The sequence below is a fragment of the Puntigrus tetrazona genome, chromosome 3 (assembly GCF_018831695.1).
Source record: "Puntigrus tetrazona isolate hp1 chromosome 3, ASM1883169v1, whole genome shotgun sequence".
In the NCBI taxonomy this organism is placed as follows: Eukaryota; Metazoa; Chordata; class Actinopteri; order Cypriniformes; family Cyprinidae; genus Puntigrus; species Puntigrus tetrazona.
In genome coordinates, this window is record NC_056701.1 from 6,078,345 (window position 1) to 6,098,097 (window position 19,753).

Sequence of the window (19,753 nt, forward strand, 5' to 3'; positions counted from 1 at the left end):
GTGTTTCTCTGTCCAGGTCACTCTATGGCTGATCTCTCTCAGGCAGAAGAGGCTGTGCAGAATGGAGCCACGTTCATTACACACTTATTTAACGCCATGTTGCCTGTTAGTATCACACACACACATTAACGGGAAGGCATGCACACACCGATGCACGTTCAGTAATTAATTGCATTAGATCACATTTTTGTGAATGTACCTGCCTGTTTAAAATAACATCATATTCCTAGTACGCTGAAATACACATGAAAAATGAATCAGTTTGAAAACACGAATATGCATAACGTGAACGAGCGCACGCTATTTTGTTTTGCTGTAGTTTCACCATCGGGACCCAGGCATTGTGGGATTGCTCACGAGAGCGATCGTGTTCCAGCAGGTCGGACGGTTTACTACGGGATGATCGCAGACGGGATACACACACACCTGCAGCGCCGCGCATCGCACACAGAGCTCATCCATGAGTCTTCACACACACACACACACACACACACACACAAATACTACAAACCTGTTTGTAATACTGGCTAAATATGATAATATAAAATATATGAAAGAAAAGCATGTCAGGTTTTCACTGTATTAAAGTGAGTGTAAGAGTAGTGTGTGTGTGTGTGTGTGTGTGTGTGTGTGCAGGGTTGGTGTTGGTCACTGATGCTGTGGACGGCGATGGGTCTTCCTCCTGGTCGATTACACACACTGACAGCAGCAGATAGACATCCAGGGGCTTCATGCTTACGTCGCAGGTCAGCCCTCAGTGTGCTGGAAATGAACCCAGATGCATCTTATGTTTGGTGACAAAGAAGTGTCGAGTTGGACGGTTTCTTTTCTTCTTTTAGATAAATTCTATTTAGAAAGTGAAAGGCATTTCAAACCATACATATATTATATTATTTAAACGACTGAATAACAAGTTAAAACAGATATAAGTTTGGGGTATATTCATAAAGAATTATTTTAAATGTAATTTATTCCTGTGATGCAGGATTATGGCAGTCTTCAGTGTCAAAAGATCATTTGCTGCTTAAAATTAAAAAAATTTTTCAGGAGATAAATTTTGTCTCATTATAAATGTCTTTATCGTCCGCTTTGTTCAATTGAATGCACGTCCTTTCTCAGTTTAAAGTATTAATTTATTTAAAAAAAAAACTTGCTGACCCCAAACTTTAAATGTTAGTGTATTGTATGATTTTATCATGCATTTCTATTGTGTTATTTTGCTGTCAAATGCTTTGTGTGGTATTATTATTTATTTAAATGATGACTTTGAGTGTTTTGTTTCAGTAGATTTCAACTGCTATAATACAAGTAAAGATTTCTTTTTAAATTCATTCATTCTTGATTTCAGGCACTACAACTTTAAGTGGCAGCATCGCAACCATGGACATGTGTGTGAGACACTTTAGAGAGGCGTCAGGTCAGTGTAGGAATCCCGAGGAACTGGCTATTGTCTGTTATAGAGGTTTTATACTGATGTGTGTGTGTGTGTGTGTGTGTAGGCTGCACAGTAGAAGCTGCATTAGAAGCTGCATCGCTGCATCCCTGCTCAGCTGCTGGGCATCAGTCACAGGAAGGAACGCTGGAGTACGGCACAGATGCAGGTATCGGCGTGTCTTTTGAGGCTCATTTGATTTATTTTAAAATGTACCTACTTGTTTATAAAAGGATTGTGTGTTGAAATCTGCTCGCCTTCAGGCCATCCAAGATGTACAGGTGCATCTCAATAATTCAACTCAAACTCAGTGTATTAAATAAATTCAGTGCACACAGACTGAAGTAGTTTAAGTCTTTGGTTTTTTTATTGTGATGATTTTGGCTCACATTTGGGAAAAAACCCACTAATTCACCATTCAATCTCAACAAATTATGCTTCCAAAAATGTTTTTAGTAAATTGTTGGCCTTCTGGAAAGTATGTTCATTTACTGTACATGTACCCGATACATGGTAGGAGCTCGTTTTGCTTTAATTACTTGCATGGAGGTGATCAGTTTGTGGCACCGTGCCAGTGCAGTGTGGGCAGGTGCCAAATCCTGCTGAAAAGGAAATCAGCATCTTTAAAAATCTGGTCAGTGCTCCAAAGTTTCTTGATAAATGGTTGCAGTGATGTTTGTTTTCAAAAATCACATTGGACCAACACCAGCAGACATCGCATCTCAGACTGTGGATTAATGCTGGACTTCAAGCAACTTGGGCTATGAGCTTCTCCACTTTTCCTCCAGACTGAAATTTCCAAATGAAATACAGAACTTTTCTTGACAGTCGTCATAAGGGTGCTTTATTCTTTTCTTATTCATAAGGGTTGTGCATCTTTTTCTTCCACACTCCTTCCTTCCACTCAACTTTCTGTTAACATGTTTGGATATAGCACTCTGAACAGTCAGCTTCTTTGGCAATGACTTTTTGTGGCTCACCCTCCTTGTGAAGGGTGTCAATGATTGCCTTCTGGACAACTCTCAGACCAGCAGTCCTCCCCATGATTGTGTAGCATAGTGAACCAAACTTAAGAGACCATTTTGAAGGCTCAGAAACCTTTGCAGGTGTTTTGAGTTGATTAGCTGATTGGCATGTCACCATATTCTAATATACTTATTAGGCCAAAATCATCACAATTAAAAGAACCAAAGACTTAAACTACTTCAAATATGTCGCATTAGCCCTAACTGAAATGAATAAACTTTTCCACAACATTTTAATTTATTGAGATGCGCCTGTAGTAGAGCTTTTTTCTCTGTCAGAACAGATTTGGACAAATAGGTAGGTACCTACCTTATTGATCCCAAAGGAAATTTCAGTATCCAGCAGCTTACACCATACAGGTAACTCTTACACAAAAATACTATCTAAAGTGAAATATAAAACTAAGACTAAGTAGTTACAGATGCCACATGGATAATAGGATACAAGATAATAAAAACAGGAGGTAAATAAATATATACCTATATAAGAATACTGGTTTACAATGATAAATTATCCTCCTGAATTAATTACATCTATAGAATGATATCTATCATAGCAGTAGTAGTGTGGTAGTTAGTGGAGGTAGCAGGTTAAGTAGATGACAAAGCAATGCTATTTCTGTTTTTGGAAAATGCAATAGCAGCCTGCATGCATAATTACATTAGTTGCTCACCAATAAATCCTCTGCAGTGAATGGGTGCCGTCAGAATGAGAGTCCAAACATGCCCTAATTACTGTGTGTGTGTAGATTACTTGTGGGTTATTGTGATTATTTGTGGATTATTTGATCAGCTGTTTGGACTCTCATTCTGACGGCACCCATTCACTGCAGAAGGTTCACTGGGCAGCGATGCTAAGTTTTTCCCCAAAACCCATTTACATCTTGGATGATGTGAGGCTGAGTAAATATTCATTTTTGGTGAATTACTGGCGCACAATATTCAAAAATATCCTATGCACATTTAATGTTTTGATTGCATATCACAGCATTGCCACTCTTGTTTTTTTTATTTCCTTGCCATCACTTTTTTTGAGAAGAATATACTACATATATGAAGATCTAACTGCACATTTATAGCAGTTAAATACATATATATTTAAAATAACTATTTTGTATTTTGGTGTATTTTAAAATCAATTTACATGTTTTAAAAAGGTAAACGTTTTTTTCTCTTATTTATTATTAGCGCTTAAGGTATTATTGTGTTTTGATATGAAATGCATAGTTATACGTGTTGTTTTGTAGATTTTGTAGTACTTGATGACACACTGACCATCAGGGAAACCTACATTGCTGGACAGCAGGTCTGGAGGAAGTGACATCATCTGGAGGACAGTCTTCTGCTGGGATCATTAGAGTTTTTTGATTAGAATTTCTTTTTCGTATCACTAAAAGATGCGTTACTGCAAAAACATGTTATTCTCATTAAATCGAATTCTATTGATTAATTTCTGAATATCTCTTTATGCTCATGTACTGTAATGCATCTTGAGGCATTTAAAAGAGCCAGAATGATTTTTATCACATACTGCATGAATGGATTTCTAACGCAGATCGAACTTGTTCATATGTGAAAGACAAGAAAATCTTAAGGGTTCAGTTATTTCAGTAATAACCTACATAATTCAGTGTTCCCAATCTGATGTGAAAAGTGGAGAGTTTAACTAACTGATTTCAATAATGTTTCTATTCTATTCTTTTATTTGTTAGCCTTAAGGTTTTATCCTCTTTTTAGTCTAACTTTCTTTTATTGATAAAAATGTATTTTGTGAGTCTGAATGAGAAAGATGCTTATATAGTGGACGTATTAAAGATATCCAGCTTACTTGAATTGATTATCTATTTAGTTCATTGCAACATAAAAAAAACCCGATATAAATCACAAACAAAGCATTATTCAAATCATGTTTCGCAATACAACTTCATTAAAAACTACCTCAATCTCACAATAAATGCAGCTTCTATTAAAAAAACATTGTTCAAGTTAATGGATGAATGGCTTGACTTTCTCTTTGACCCTGGAAAACAAAACCAGTCTTAAGTGTAACTTTTTCAAATTAAGAATTATATATTATATAAATAAGTTACTATAGGACAATATTTGTCCGAGATACAACTATTTGAAAATCTGAAAATATAATATTAAAAAAAAATCACTAAGAAGTCTATAGCAGTGCATATTACTGAGCAAAAATTTAAATATCATGGAACACGATGTTTAACATCACAATAATTTTGACCCATACAATGTATTTTTTGGCCATTGCTTCAAATATACCCGTGCTACTTATGTCTGGTTTTCTGCTCCAGGGTCACATTTGGTCCTCTGAACATTGAATCCTTGCTCGCAATCGCACTCGGTGTGTGTCCACCACGTCAGTCTTCACCCCAGAAAAGTCGAAATGAAGACGCTGGCGTCCAGATTTAGAGTGGCATGCCACCAACGATCTGGAAAATACAGCACCTGCGCGAAGACGTGCTGTTTTATCTCTGAAATACAGGACTTGGACTATTTTTACGTGTGTAAATGGGTTAAACCTCACCTCTCCGGGGCGTATGGTGCACTCCAGGGGCCTCTGGTGGAGCTCCAGGTTTGGGTAGGACAGAGAGACCCAGGAGAGAGTGGTGTGGTTGGGATGGAACTCGGGCGCCTCATCAGGGGGGTAAAGAAACCATCGCTGGGAAACACGAGCACATCAGTATGCAGACACGAAAAATTACACCTGTACTGAAGCTGTAAATAACACATTTGTGTGAGTTTGGCGATGCACAGACCTTTCTGCCATAAACAACTTCAGAGTAGCCGGGACCGTGCCAGTGAAACGGGACGCCAGTACCTGGTCCTGCAAGAGAGAGATTCTGGTTTTAAAGGAATAGTTTGCCCGGAGACGACAACTTGCCAACAATGTACTCATCCGCAGGCCATCCAGGAAGTAGATTAGCTTGATCCTTCATCGGAAGAGAAGCCTCAGATCACTTGCTTACCAATGGATCCTGTGCAGTGAATGGGTGCCATCAGAATGAGAGTCTAAACTGTTTATAAAAACATCCATTAAGTAACGCCTTGTGAAATTAAAAGTTGCGTGTTTATAAGAAGTCACTGGAGAGCCTTTAACTGATGGCCTGGAGTGGTGTGGATGACTTTATTGTGTTTTTAAATCAGCTGTTCTGACGGCACCCATTCACTGCAGAGGATCCACTGGTTACTGATGTGATGCTGAATTCTTCCACATCTCTTCCGATGAAGAAACAAACATTACAACTATTAGATGGCTTAACGATGAATACATTTTTAGGCTTAACTATTCCTTTAATGGGTGAAAATGCGTGTATGTGCGCTCCAAAAACGAATTAGCTGGATCAGAGAGTACGTATTTGTACATACCGGCAATCCCAAAGCTATAGGCAGGATGCATGAGTGGAAGAGAAAAAGGTGGCGCTTTATACTCCTCAAACAGAGAATGCCACTCCGTGAAGTTATTGTCCCCAAAGAAGTACAGAGTATCTGAAATAAAAAAGCGCACACATTGTGAAACGATCAAAAAGCTTGTAGGAGGAGTAGATTTGGGGTCTGTGTGTGTGTGTGTGTGTGTGTGTGTGCATGTATGTGCGTGTGTGTGCATGTGTGTGCGTGTGTGTGTGTGAGTGTGTGCAACAGAGAGAGAGCTAACCACTGCCCAGTGTGTCTTTAGGCTGAGGGGTCAACAGGAACTTCACAAACTCTTCAAACAGCACATCCACTGTTAAAGAACAGAGCAGATGTAAATAGAGAAATACGAACACTTACATTAACGTCGAAAGGTCTGGGGTCAGTATGATTTCAGTCTACCTTTCCTGTATGAGTGTGTATTGGCTGTGCTGAGACGGACTGTTCCCTCCAGATTTCTCGCAGCAGATTGGACTTGGAACACAGGAAACGGAACTTCTGAAACAACCAATCACAACACAGCACTGTTAGAAACAGAACCAGCAAGAGCTTGCAGCGATAAACACCCGATATATACGGTATAACCACAACTCTTACCGCGTTATCTGTAAGTCCTCGGAGTATAACTGGTTTTGCATAAGCATACCTGTTGAATAGTAATAATAATAATAAAAAACATTAGGATGACATAAATACTTATGTTATACAATGGCATTTATATTCTTGCTGTTATTAAAAGTACACCCGCATTTTAAAAAATGCTCTAGTAAAGTATTTAATATGTGGTGGCAATTCTATAGTTGCTGTGATAATATAACAAGTACAGTAATAGAAAAATTATACTACAGTATATAATAGACTACAGTTTATATGCTGTAGCATTCATTAACAAAGTTATCAATTCTATAATAAATACTGTATAATACACTTTGCTATAGTATGAGTCAAAAACATTATTTACTATAATTACATTTTCTTATGGGCTTTTTAAAAATACTTGCTTTGAGGTTAAAAAAAGCAAACTAAAATGCACTGAAATTTTTTTTTTTTTTTTTTTTTGCATGACGGAAATGTCTTAATATTATCAACTAATGTTCTTACTCTTTAATGAATTGTGTGTGTTTATGGAGTTCACGTCTCTTATCTCAATGCTGCACTCGCCTTCATCCTCTATACTTGAACCCAGTGCCCTAAAAACACAACATAATTAACAGTGATCAACAGAAGGTTGTGTCCGTGTTTCAAAAAGAAAGTGAGTCGCTTGGTATTTCTCTCACCATCCTCCATCATCTCCGCTGAGCGCAGCTGTACAGTGAAATGAAGCCGGTAAGTGCGCTAAGAGGAGCATTAGCAGAGCTCTCACAAGCTGATCCATGTTTCTTCAACACCTGTCATTAAAACTCACACTCATCACGGTTTCACCGCGTTTCACCACCAACAGCTTTCAAAATCCCACGACCCTCACTTCCTGCTTTCCAAGCGAGTCACTGGCCAATCAGCGGAGGCCACACTAGGAAATGGGTGGGACCTCACTACTCGTACCTCAGACTTATTTTATTCAATAATTGTTAACTATTCTATGCATGCGTTTTGCATTATGTTATCAGTAAAAAAAAACTTTGTATTAATCTTGTAATCATCCAAGACTAATTGATGTGACTGTCATGAAAGATTGTATATATACATGGACATGGACATGAAAGTTATGTTATTACGCTTTTATTCATTTTTTTCTTTCCCAGAATAGAATTAGAATAGAGGGTCAACTAAAGATGGAATAGATGTGTTTTTAGCCAATTAATGAACATGGCTAATGACTCTATACTGTCTATTTACAATGCATTTTATTTATTTATTGTTTATTTTTTTATTATTTAATTTGCACCTGAGCTTTATGAGTATATATATATATATATATATATATATATATATATATATATATATATATATATATATATATATATATATATGTATGTATGTATGTATGTATGTATAAATTTTAAGATGAACTACCCACTTAACATTTTAAAAATCGAACAATTCTACAGATAATTAATTAAATGACTGTAATAATATGTATGCTTGTAACTACTTTTACACCTAATTGTAATTGAATTGTATTGTGGGTTTTATTTTAATAAATTATGTTAAAACGTTTTAAACGTTTATTAAATTAAATGGCAGTGCATTTAAACCGAAACAAAAGTAGTAAATATGAGTTTAAAATAGACTATATCACGGTAGGAACCAATGTGCTCGGAGTGGAATCAGACACGGTCAGTAAACACGGTCGAACCGTTCTGTCATTGGTCTCCAGTCATTGGTCTCCAGTCATTGGTGTCCAGCAGAGAAGAGCATGAGGAGGTGTCCTCTAACATCACACCGCTGCTATGCACTCATAAGAGAACAGCACAAATACATATTCTACAGAGGAGCCTGGTGCACACTAAAGTGCACTCCTAAAGGTATGTTAGCGTTTTCGCGCGTCTGTGTAACGTTAAAGCAGAGCAGCCCTGGGTGTGTCTCAAACCATAAGGAGCTGCCTACTGAGCAAGACAACATTGTGGGCATCATCGGCAGGCGAAAGTTTCTAAAGCTGCCCAGCTAAACACTCTCTAGACAGGCTGTTTTGAAATGTAGCTTTTCACTGCTGTTGAGTACATTTAACATGTTCCGAAAATACTCAATATAACTGTAGCACTTTATTTTAAAGGCGTGTTTGTTGTTACATGTACTTACTATTACAATAATAAAAGTGTGAATAATTATATAAAAGTAAGCCAAACCCTAATCCTAACCACATCGATAGTACATGCATTAAATAAATATTACTCAGTACTTAAACGTATAATTACACTGTAATAAGGAAACCTTAAAATTAAGTGTATCCAAAATAATCTTATATTTAGTTTGTATATTTTCATGTCTTTTAGTTCATTTATCTGTAGCTTTCATCCATGCACAACATAGATTTATTTTTTCGTTTTATAATATATATATATATATATATATATATATATATATATTATTATTTATTTATTTATTTGTTTGTTTGTTTGTTTGTTGTTTTGTTTTTATTTAATTCCCTGAATTGTCTTCTCCCAGAAACTGTGTTTGTGATCTGAGCAGGGATGGTGGGCTTATGATCCAGACTCCCCTGCATGCGCCTCTCTCCCCCTAGAGAAGCTGCTCTGGCCGGGTCGGGGCGGCGGGAATGGTCACCTGAGCCCTCATCAGCCCTCTAGACGCCATCAAAATCAGATTTCAGGTAAAAGGGCTGTGGAGTTTCTGCACAGAATAATGAAGTGAAAACATAAATATTAGCACGTTCAACCTAAGCTGTTTTCGCCTGTAGCCAACACAGCCCTCCAGTACATCTGATTCACATAATCATCATCGTGCCTAAAACATGAGTCACGCTTTCCTGTGGAACTTTAGCACCACTCCCAAGCCCACGGCTGCTCTGAGCACGCTCCGTTCAAAGAGGCCTGTTCTTCTGCTTTACACTGGTTATGAATGCGCACAGTAGATGCAGTCGAACGGCTGATTTGTGCCCGATATGGTTTGGTTTGAAGTTTCTCTTCCATAGCAAACGAGGGGCAGGCCTCAAGGTGGCAGTGTGTTGCACTTTTTAGGCGATTTCAGATCCTCGTGATGCTCATGTTCAGACCGCTCTTCATTGTGTCTCGCTGCAGTTGCAGATCGAGCAGGTGTCCTGGAGGAGGCGTCAGGGGAAGTACTGGGGCTTATGGCAGGCCACACGCTGTATTATGACTGAAGAAGGACTTCCTGCATTCTGGAAAGGTCACATTCCTGCCCAGCTGCTGTCTGTGTGTTATGGAGCAGTTCAGGTATTTGAAGATAAAAAAAAAAAAAAAAATATATATATATAATATTATTATTATTATATATTTTATATATATTATTTATTTTATATATATATATATATATATATATATATATATATATATATATATATATATTAAATGTAATTTTTCTGTTTTATTAAGCCATAAAAAAATCTGTTTTTAAACGGATAATGTGTAGACGCATTAATTATGACAAAATACTTAATGCAATTGCAAATCTTGCATTACTGTTTGCATTTTCCCTTTTGAGAGCGCATGAATGACTGCCACATTTCAAATGCGAAAAGCAAAGTCCATTTGCAACTGCATTTTTCATGTCTTACGAGCTGAGTCCGACTTATTTAAATAGCAATATTAATTGCCCCATCTGCATTTTCTTTTTCTCTGCTTCTAATGTAGCCTTCCAAACTTAAATGCAATCGCAATTTGTTTTATGCGTAGGTGAACTTGCGATGCCTACATCGATGCTGTCAATCAAAGCGAGGGGGGGCAGTGCCAGGGGTGTGTTTGTATTGTGAGGTGATGTCACTCGCTTTGATTAATACAGATAATCGATAAATACTTCCCTAAAAACAGCTGCTAATCTGTTCGTGAACGAATAGGCAACTTTCTTGGCACAAATACATATATTTTTTTAAATACCACATACAGCAATTATATCCTGCTTACAGTACACACAGTAGGTCAATATTCACATATGCAAATCTTGTCCTAGTTTATGCGTAGTTTCAAGCCTTGACAGAGCTGGTCCATAAGAAGATGAGCTATAACAGCCAGACCCCAGGAGTGCACTTCATCTGCGGCGGTTGGCCGCCTGCTCCGCCACCGCCGCTGCCAGCCGCTGGATACGCCCGTGACGCGCCGCTGCTCAGGGCGAACCCAAGGTCAGGGGTCACACCTCAGAAGCACGATGTGAACTGTTACTGCTGCTGTGCTGTGTCTGAATGCGCCTGAAAGCCTCACGCTTTTCTCATACGTACAGGTGTATCGTGAACTCAGACATGCCGTGGCCACAATGCCTCACGAGAGGGGCCCTTCACCTTCTACAGGGGCCTCACACCCACCCTAGTGGCCGTGTTTCCGCACGCAGGCCTGCAGTTTTTCTTTATAATGTTCTGAAAAACTTCTTGAGCCCCAAGACGCCAAATCTAAAGGTCAGAGCATGCTTAAAAAAAAAGTATGAAATTTTTTTTTTTTTTTATGAAATTTTTTGTATTATGATGTTTATTAAAATGTTAAGTTATTCATGAAGTTTAAATTTTTATTTTAGCTAAAAAGGTTTGGTGATTTCAATATGTATTTTTTTGTGCTGTCAAATTATTAATTGTGTTTAATTGTATTCAAAATACAAAAAGTTTCTATTTACATAATATATGTTTTATATTTATTTACATTTTATATCTATTTTTAAAATATCATATAATATATATATAAATATATAAAAAAAAATAAAAAATAAATATATATATATATATATATATATATATATATATATATACATATATATATATATATATATACATGTATGTGTGTATTAGCAATGTTTACACTGAGTGACATTTTAGTGGGTAAATTTAGAAAATAAGGGAAATGAGTGATATTTATCTTTGGCTAAAAAAACAAAAAAAAAATTGCAATTAATAATTTGACAGCACAAATGTTTTACATTAGAATTAAAATTAAAAATTTTTATTTTTTATTTAGCTTTCATTTTTAGTTTTAGTATTAGCATTTAGTAGCTTCCTTAACCTTTTTAGTACTTAATATTTCATTTAGCTGTCTGGGGAACATGTCCAATATATTTTTAAATGCACGTTTTTCTATGTATACCGTGATCATCTCAGCGCAAGCCTATTCTAATAGTTTTAGTTTACAACATCAACGCCGTTCTTAAAGCACAAATCTATGAATGAACACTGAGTGTAAAGCTCATGCGCAGGTGCTTTCTGTCCCGGCGCTGACGCTGCTGTGGTGTCTCTCGTGTTTTCAGGAGGTTTACACAGTCTGATCAGCGGTAGCTGTGCTGGGGTCATCAGTAAAACCATCACGCACTTCTTCGATCTGATCAAAAGAGACTTCAAGTGGGTGGGTTTGAAGAAGCCAGGATGAAGTTTGGACAGGTGGGTGGGATTCAGTGTCCCTATAATAACCTAATAACCATTTCTGCTTGCTACATTAACTTCACTATTATACTTGTTAATGTCTGATCCTTAAGCCTTCCACTTGTGATTCATGACTAAACTGTATGCTTTTCTGAGCTAAATACACTTATGTTGAAAATCTTGGGACATTTATAGTGTTACAGAAGCTACTGACAGCACAGCTGTTTTCAACATTGCAAAAAAAACTGAACAACAAATCAGTATATTAGAGTCATTTCTGAAGGACCATGACACTGAAGACTAGTGATAATGAAAATCCAGCTTCAGACCGAGGAATAAATACTGTTGTAATAATATTTAGCAATATTAAGAGTTTTACTGTGTTTTTGGTGAACATAATAAGTGACTTTTCTAAAACGCTTTGAACGTGGTGAATGTTCATCTGTTTTACAAACTAATGCTCATTTCTTGTATTTTCTATGCAGGTGCGGACGATCGCGCTTTGCCGACTGTGTGTCGAGGATCGGCAGAGAGGAAGGCCTCCGGGGTTTCTTTATGGTCTCTCTCCCAGTCTCTTGAAGGTCGCTTCTGTCCACGGGCTTCACCTTCTTCTGGTACGAGTTCTTCATCAACGCCATCGCCGGCCTCAAGAGCAGCTAGTGAGCAGTGACTCCACAGACGTCCTTCAGAGACATTTTAGATCCGCGTGTGTTTTATGGTGTTGATGTATTAGGGCGTGAAGCGAAGAGGGACCATTAGCTGCTCTCAAAAGAACAGGCACTGAGTCGGGAGTTTTTAATCACACAGGAAAAACATTTTGCGCTCCACTAAAGCCTTGAACTGAACAATCAGCTGAAACCCGCTCCTGTTTACATGAAACGGCGAACCCTACTCGACCGAGACTGGAAAACCATTGTTACACATGTTAAGATTTTAAGATTTTGATTTGCACCATGCTGTTAATATCTGTTTTATTGTTTGTATGCATGGCACTGGAAATCAGAGCGCTTTAACACATGTTTGGTGCAGTTTTACATTTCAACAACATTTAAAATACATGCTCAATACGATGCACGAAATATTCAGTCATCCGCTTTTAACATCGTAATATCAGGATTTATTTTGTGTGTGCGCAGCGCTTTACGCCATTGTTAAGATTTTAAATGGTGGACGGTTGAATATTTTATAGACAAAATTGAAAAAAATGTTATGTTCCATATTAATGGATGGATGAAGGTTGTTTGGAACAGTTTGAACCTCCATGTTTCCTGTTACTTTTATTTTGCCGATATTTATGTCTTTTTTTTATGTGCTTCCTCACTGACACACGCAGTAAAAACAAACTATCTTCCTGTTTTCATGTACAAAAAAACGCATAGCTTCAATATTACAAAAATGTACGGTAAGTAAATGGCGACATGTAAGATTAAGAAACAAACTATTTTTCTAATAAAAATATTTTATTTAGATTTTCTCTGTTGTCCTGTTCTGCTTTTATGTTTGGAGAATGAATTATTACTACAACAACAAAAAACTTTCTCAACTATTCTTTAATAACATTTAAAAAAAAAAAATGTCAATGTTAATGGACAAGGCTAATGTTAATAAAATTAACATGAAGTTATTAATATTAACAAAAAAAACAGAATCAATGTCATTTTTTTCCTTTTAGATTAAAATCAACTGGGTAAACAAACCATTTCTTCATTTTTTTTTTGTGGCAATGATTATGCTGGTTTTAGATTAAACGGCTACGAAATCACATAAACTTCTAATTCTTTTCTTTGAATGTTTCTCACATCATACAACCTTCCAGATTTTGAGAGTGTACGACAAACCAAAAATAAGACTGGCAACATGGTAACAAAAATAAAAATCACTGTACAAAGTTCATGTGTTACTGAGGAGTGACGTGAATATAGGGTTTCAAAATGAACCCATGAAACATGATCTACTATGAATAAATATTAACCGTGGTGCGACTTCCGGGAATTAGTAACTCATCTGTACTCAACCCTGACTCAGTCATAATTAGGGCGTGGCCACATTTACCTTTGTATTGCATAAATTTGCCGGGTGAATGCTATTTGGTTTTTCACGTGAGGTGAAATGCTTTCTCCAGCAAGTTCAGATATGTTTCAGATTTTCGCTTGAAACTGCTTTAGTTTGGAAATAGCCTCTCAGCATGCGATGCTTTATCTATATGCTCTGATATATTTGCCAAAAACGGACCTTTCTTGACAAATAAGTTTTCGCTCGGGATGTCTGTCTCCGTATACAATAACATCCTTACGCATACATACATTATTTTTTCATGTTTTCAAAGATGGCATGGGTTACTCCTGCCCGTGTGGTCGGCTAAAGAATACTATTTTAACAGAGTACGCCATATCCTCGATGTATACCAAAAGTTAATGACAGTCATGAAGGTCACCACCACCAGGTCATCCCAAGAACAGCGCCATAATCTGACGGACGTAAGTTATTGTCAAAGCATAGAGCGCCAGATGACAACAGCGGTTGCGCACATAGCCACGCCAGGACGTTGAAGCTAATGACCACTTTGTCGAACGAAAATGGAAAGACGGAAGATAGCTTGGCGATGGTGAGGAAAATGATCAGCAGTGAACAAATGAAGCATAAGGAGTAGACGGGCCACGCACCACTCCGCTCCCGGAGACATCCTGTATTCTGTGGGACTCAACGACGGAATATGATGCAGGCGATTTAATGTCTCCAGGATCTTGAGGAGACCAGGAATGGTGGTGAGAAAGCCGCTGGTTTCACCAGGTCTTTGTGGACCAACCAGACCTCGGCGGCGCACAGCCCAAAACACAACCAGGTCACGGCGGACGCCCCGATCTCCCTGGAGCAGGAGGAGCAGGCAAAGAACGTGGGGTAGATGATCGCAATGGTGACCATCATGAGCGTGGCCAACATAGCAAAAGCCATGGTGAAGTCTTCCCATGAAACGGGCACTTTGGTGTTCAGGTGGGTAACTCCAAATGATGACCAGGAGGGTCGTAAAACAGCAGATGCACCAGCAGAACATGCACCAAGCCCAATGACTTGGCTTCGGCGTCGATTCCCGCTGACGCCGCCAATGCAAAGCAGATGCACGTCAGAACCACCTCCACCAGCCGAACAATGCCAATAGGCAGAATCAGCGATCTGAAATCCACGCGCAACATGACGGAAACGGGTGTCGGGATCCCAAGGCCTTTGTTTTTGCAGATTTCCAATGCGTGGGTTGCTCAAAACTGCGTTAGATTCTTTCAAGCGCCACTGTGCAGTTTCACTGTGCCATAAACGCCAACAAATCCATATCAAACTCAGTCTGTCCTCACGTCGCCCTGCGGATTCTGTATTGCACAGGCAACCTTGAAAAATCAATAGCCAAAAGTTCCTCTTTGTGGTAAAACTTCTCTTCTTTCTCCGATGGCAGCAAACATGTTTGATCGTGTTGACAATAAACCATCAGTCGAAGCCGTTTTCTGAGCTTATCGCGCGATGACCCTGCTCCGGCTTCTCATTGGCTGCCGGTCTGCTGTTGTCCTATGAGCTGATTTCAAAACCCTGAACTCTGGTCTACCTTTGGTTTAATCACAGGAACGTTTAGTTTGGATTATTCTTTTACTTGTCCTGATAAGAGCATATAGGCAAAGAATGTTTTACAGATAAAGCAAACAATGTGAAAGCAACAGTGCTTTCTTTGTCTACGGGTGTTAAAGCTATTTACTTTTCTCTTTATTTTTCTTTTTATTGTCAAATAGTTTTATTTGCTACCGGATCCCATTAGAGTAATAATAACTAGCTGCTTTGGTAAAAAAAAAAATGTGACAAATTTATGAGATATAAAGTCATAGTTGTGATATAAAACCTAAATATTTATGCTATAAAACAATGCTATATGACAATTGTGACAGTCAATTTTTAATAATAAAAAGTGATGACATAAAAAGTTGAATTATGACATGAAAAGTCAAAATCATAAGATATATCATAATAAAAAAATAAAAATAAAATAAGATAAGATAGAAATCATAAGATAAGATAGAAATCATAAGATAGAAAAGTAATTAAATAATTATATATATATATATATATATATATATATATATATATATATATATATATATATATATATATATATATATATATATATTTATTTCAAATTTGACTTTTTATTTTATTTTATTTTATTTACTGTTTTTTTTTTAGATACTGTCTTATCAAAAGCCTTCAAATTAATAAATTTAGTTTTTTTTTACTAGCATCTGACAACCAGAAGGAGTCGCATTACATCTCATTTAACTCTATCTTTTAACTGTTGCTTCTGTCTGTGTTGTTTTAAATGGCAGCTGCTATTTTCATGTTGAAATCTAGGTTAAAATATGATAAATGATAAAACAACAACAATAGCAAATTATTTTCAAGATCAGGATGTTTAAAAACTCAAAAAACAACAACAAGAGCCACATCAAGAAATACTTATTAATACTAATTTAAGTGTTGGCAGTCCGCTGATCAAGACGAAGACTTGACTGTACATTGTTATGCCTATTAGTTTTGTGTTTAAATTGAAGTGTTATTGAAGAGTAAAATATACTTTCACTAGCTAGCAAATTTTAATCTGACAGAATTTGAAATAGAGCATATGACGGGTGATTTAATACAAAAAGTGCACATATTCATATTTTTATTCCTATATTGTAATGCATTTCTGAATTAAACCGTATTTCTCAAATACTTACTGTCATTTTTGTAACCTTTAGTACGTTAATAGTATCTGTAGGATCAAAGATCAATATTATACTGATATTGAATGTTACAGCTATGATGCCATAAAAGGAATATATAACGACGGAACGAACCGATGTGTCTTCTCTCTTTCGCTTTCTGCCGTTTTCACTTGTTGGTTTGTTTGCAAACAACAGCAGAAGTGATTTTTTTAATCTGAGATGTATATCATCTGAAGGCTGAATAAATACGCTTTCCATTGATGTATGTTTTTTTAGGAGATAAAACTATTTGAAAACTGAGTCTGAGGGTGCAAAAATATTAATAAATAAGTAACAATTAAGAAAATTGCCTTTAAATTTGTCCAAATGAAGTTCTTAGCAAATGCATATTACTGATCAAAGACAAAGTTTTGATAAGTTTACAATTTACAAATTTTTTTATGTATATATATTTTTTATGAAAATCACAAAATGTAGAACATGATCTTTACTCAATTATTTCTGGCATGAAAGAAAAATAGATCATTTTGAGCCATACAATTACACACATCAACGTTTTTTGTTTTTTTTTTGTGCTCCAGGGTCACATATGTAACATACAATGCACATATACACACATAATTAAATGATTATTACATATTTGTCATCCAAAATATTTGTAATAATCCTTAAAAAGTCAACTTTCTTCAGGATTATTATTTTTTTATTAATGTCAAGTATATTTAAAACTCCCTATATAACAACCGTGCTTCTCGTCCGAGCTGTTGCCTGGTTAAGCTTTCAGTAAATTTGACATTTCAAAGCTTACAAACGAGGAACATCTCAAGCACTTGATCAAGTTCTGTTTTCTAGGCAGGTGAAATAAACACCAAACGCACCGAGTAAACCGTATCCACGATGTAGACGATCAAATTGATGCAAGTCATGCAGGACACGACAAACCAGGCTGTCCCAGAAACAGTGATTGCAGGTTGGTGGTCTCGGATTGCGCCGGAAGCTGTAGAAAGGCCAAATCACCACAGCCGTGAGGTACATTAAAACCGCCAGTATGTTGTACCCCGTCAGGCATTTGTCCAGCGGGAAGGGTATCCGAGACAGCAACCTGCCGATGGTGAGGATGATGATGAGGAGTGCCACGATGAAGCAGATGGAGTAGACGGCCACGCACCACTGGAGCCCGGGGACCTGCTGTAAATGTTCGAATTCAGAGATGAAGATGATGCAGGCCACAAACGCCTCCAGGACCTTCAGCAGGCCCGCACGGTGGACAGGAACCCGCTGATCTCCCCGGGTCTGGCCCGGCTCAGTCCCACCTCGGCTGAATACAGGCTGAAGCCGACGCAGGACGTGACCGTGGCCGCGATCCTGACCGGCTGCGAGGAGTGTACGAAGAAAGTGGGGTAGATGACCGAAGCGGCCAGCAGCATCAGCGTGGACAGCATCGCGAAAGCCGTCGTAAAGTCGTCCCAAGAGATGGGCAGCTTGCCGTTGAGGCTGGTGAACTCCAGGGTAATGACGAGGAGGGTCATGAAACAGCAGAAGCACCAGGTGAACATGCACCAGGCCCAGAACGAAGAGCCATTGTGGCCTTCAGAAGCCACCAGGCTGAAGGTAATGAGCGTTAGTGCAAACTCAAAGAGCCGGATTATCCCCACCGGCACGGTGAGAGACTGAGTGTTCAAGGTTACCATGATTAGGCGCTCCTTAAACCTCGCTTAAATTGATGATTTGACGCCTTCAAAGTGTTGTCTTCTCATTGACGCCTCTTGGTCATATTCCAGAAAATGATTTGAGGTCGCTTAAGCCCGGCCGCCGTCCGTATGGACTCCAGGTTAGTCTGCACATAGTAACCTCACCCAGAACGTGAGCGGTCCAGGAGTGGCCACATCCTCTCATTACTCATTACCTTATCAGCAGCACCTCCGTAGACCGGCCCTGGTTTGCGAATGTCCGGTCAGTGTGAAGTTCAGATGAGCGGAATGTGGAGATAATGAAATTTCAGGGGCCCACCCGGTTTTGATAAGCATCTGAATGCTAAAGGTGGAGGGAAGACTTTATGGGATTGATTTATGTTCTGTATGTCCTACTAGAGCTCTCATTTGCGAAATGAGGCTATAAAAGATGGAGAGATATGCAACGGAGATGAGACTTTAAGGTCTTCTGATTCTGATTTTTGGTTATGAAATCCTGAAGAAATCGTGTTCAGCTTCTCACCCAAAACCTGTCAGCTGTACCATGCAAAGTTACACATGATCTGAGCTTTCTCATTGTACTGTTCAATATATTATTCTCATATATACCAAATGCATATTTTACGCAGATATGCTTTTCTGTCATTCTCTTTGCTTATTATTATTTTTCTGCTTTTTGCCCCCTAAACATTGTTTATATTTTGACCTTTCAGCTTATTTTGTGTGTGAAAGGTGGTATAGAAATAACATGTTTTGTTTTCCATGTTTGTGTTTGTTCATTTTAAAGTGTTGCTTATATTTTCTACCTAAATATTACTCATTATATCCTCATTTTACTTCACATGACCTAAAATCTCCTAAAATCAGCTTTGAGGTCCAAATATCCAACCAATCATTCATCATCTGCTGTTTCTAGATTTCTAAGCATTGGTAACATCACTGTAAAATACTTATCCCAGCGGTTAGGTCATAGTTTATAAACATTTCATTTGTAAAGCACGCTATCACCTCTGTGCCTTAGTTATTGTCTTATACAGAGAAGCGAATTTGAATACTGCGGTAGAAAAGCAAACAAATGAAGTTGTGAAATGGGGTTGTCTCTACAGGGATGTGTGGAAGAAACAGGCGAAATGTGCTGGACTTCGACCTTACTGTAATTGTTTAGAGTCAGATCACACCTATTGACACAGATATAAACTATTATAAATGGCTCTGTCTCATGTCAAATAAAGCAGCATGTTTTGTCTTCAGTAGCTAAATATTTGAGTATTGGGTAAACGCGTTTGCACTTGACTATATATTTCTAAATAATTGCACAAATCACCTATTATCTAATATTTTCATATATTTACATTTACTCCTCACAACTTCACATTTGCATCATTGCTGTTTCCTGTATTTTTAAATGCTGAACTGCAACTAGAGATGATATTTTTTTTCACAGGCACCGCAGAAATAAACTC

General features: G+C 37.7%; 5 pseudogenes; 2 read left to right on the plus strand and 3 right to left on the minus strand.

The window, feature by feature from the left end:
* The first annotated feature begins 478 nt into the window (after positions 1-478).
* Positions 479-3,836, plus strand: LOC122341468 (annotated as a pseudogene).
* A 685-nt stretch (positions 3,837-4,521) lies between these two features.
* On the minus strand, positions 4,522-7,337 carry LOC122341459 (annotated as a pseudogene).
* Positions 7,338-9,047: 1,710 nt separating this feature from the next.
* On the plus strand, positions 9,048-12,648 carry LOC122333903 (annotated as a pseudogene).
* A 1,476-nt stretch (positions 12,649-14,124) lies between these two features.
* LOC122341455 lies at positions 14,125-15,048 on the minus strand (annotated as a pseudogene).
* Positions 15,049-16,936: 1,888 nt separating this feature from the next.
* On the minus strand, positions 16,937-18,355 carry LOC122341457 (annotated as a pseudogene).
* Between the last annotated feature and the right edge of the window lie 1,398 nt (positions 18,356-19,753).